Genomic DNA, 2,004 nt, shown 5'->3' on the forward strand with positions numbered 1-2,004 from the left:
TACTCACCCCCCCCCAAAGATCTTCATTTCTTCTTTGTTATTATTATTGTTCAGTCGTGTCTGACTCTTCGAGACCCCATTTGGGGTTTTCTTGGCAAAGACACTAGAGTGGTTTGCCATTTCCTTCTCCAGCTCATTTTACAGAGGAGGAAACTGAGGCAACCAGGATGAAGTGACTTGCCCAGGGTCACAGCTAGGAAGTGTCTGAGGCTGGATTTGAACTCTGATCTTCCTGACTCTTGACCTGGCGCTCTGTCCAGCTGCCTCATTTCTCCTGCTTACTTCTATAATTCCTTCCCATAGTTCTGGGCCCAGCTCTGGGGGAAGCCTTTGCTGACTTCTCCAAGCCACAGACACCCCTCTCCCTTCTCCAGATTTCTGTAACTTTTACTGTTCCTCCCTCACGGCACTGAGCAGAGCCCCCAGGATTCTGTTATCTTCCAGTTGCCTCTCCCATCTCTTCTCACCAGACGATCAGCTCCACTGGAGTGGAATTGGGACTCATTCAATGCTGTCTCTCCTAAGGTGCCCATAAAGGCTCCTATCTACCATGGGTAGGATAGGGGATCAGTGTTGACTGATGCCTCTGTCTGGAATCCAAAGTCCTTCACAGTCTGGCCCCACATTTCCCCTTCTCCCCACACACACCTTTATTTTCTATTACAATCTTCATAGGGCTAACTGAACCAAAATGAGATGGATTTCTCATCCCCACAACATAAAAGAAAAATGTACAGCAAAGTCTATTTTGCAAACGTTTATGAAAAACCTTGAGGTACCCTGGGAGGAGTTCTGTGTCTGGAGTCAGAGGGCCTGGGTTCAGAGTCACCTCTCTGCCACCTACAATAATAATCATAGCACTCTAAAATTTTCAAAGCCCTTTACAAAATCTCGTCTGATCCTCACAACCACCTTGGGAGGTAGGTGTTATTATCACCCCCATTTTACAGATGAAGAAACTGAGACAGACTGAGGGTAAGTGACTTGCCCAGGGTCACACAGCTAGTAAGGATCTGAGGCTGGATGTGAACTCAGGTGTTCCTGCCTCCAGGTCCAGCACCTTAACCATTGTGTCAATCTAGGTATATGACTTTGGGCAGGACATCTCCCCCTCTGGGCCTCATCGTCCTCTTCTGTAAAATGAAGTGGGGAGGGGCGCTAAAGTACTGGGTCACAATGGTGCCTGCCGTGTGTAACCTGATGACGCTCTCGCTCGAGCCCCCAGCTACGTCCTCACATGGGAGCCACGGACTGTGGTACGCCCGATTCACACACTTCTCATATGACCCACATAAACCTCAATAGTGGCCCATCTGGGCACATGACCCGCCCAGACTGACTCGGGTCCCTCTCCTCCCAGAGACGCTGACTTTGAGAAGTTGTGGCCTGGGGGCTAGTAGGGCTGGCCAGGCAAGGGAACAGATCGGGGGAGTAGAGAAGAGGGGGGAGGGGGGCTCAGGGAGGGAGGCTGGGAACATCTCACCCCCGCCCAGCACGGAGGGGATCTAGGGAGGGTAGGGGCCGGGCTGCCCCGGTGCGGCACAGCTGCAGGCCTGCTCCCCAGTGGGCCAGCCGGCCGCAGAATGCCCTCTTTGTTCTCAGGCTTTAAAGGGTAAGAAACACTTACGCATGGTAAATTAGCCCCCAAAGGGGCTCTCTAAAACACCCAATTGTCTCCCCAGGCCTGCAGCTGCAGGGAAGCTCCAGGGAGAAGAGGGGAGGGGGTGGCTTTGGGCTGGAAATGGGGCCGTTTCATCTTCCCACCTCCCTCCAGTGAAGCAGACAATTCTAGAATTGAGGAGCGAGGTGGCTCGGAGGCCCCTGCTCCAGCCCCCTCCCTGGGCAGAGGTGGAGGAGGCGGGGGAGGCCCAGCGCCGGGAGGAGACTTGCCCAAGGTCAAACGCATTGGGGCCGAGCTCAGGGCTTCTTTCAGGCTGTGGCCCGAGCCTTTTTACGCACGCCACAGGCTCTCCTTCGGATTAGGAGGGAAAGCGGCTCCCGGAG

The sequence above is a fragment of the Vombatus ursinus genome, unplaced genomic scaffold (assembly GCF_900497805.2).
Source record: "Vombatus ursinus unplaced genomic scaffold, bare-nosed wombat genome assembly UNPS02003292.1, whole genome shotgun sequence".
NCBI lineage: Eukaryota > Metazoa > Chordata > Mammalia > Diprotodontia > Vombatidae > Vombatus > Vombatus ursinus.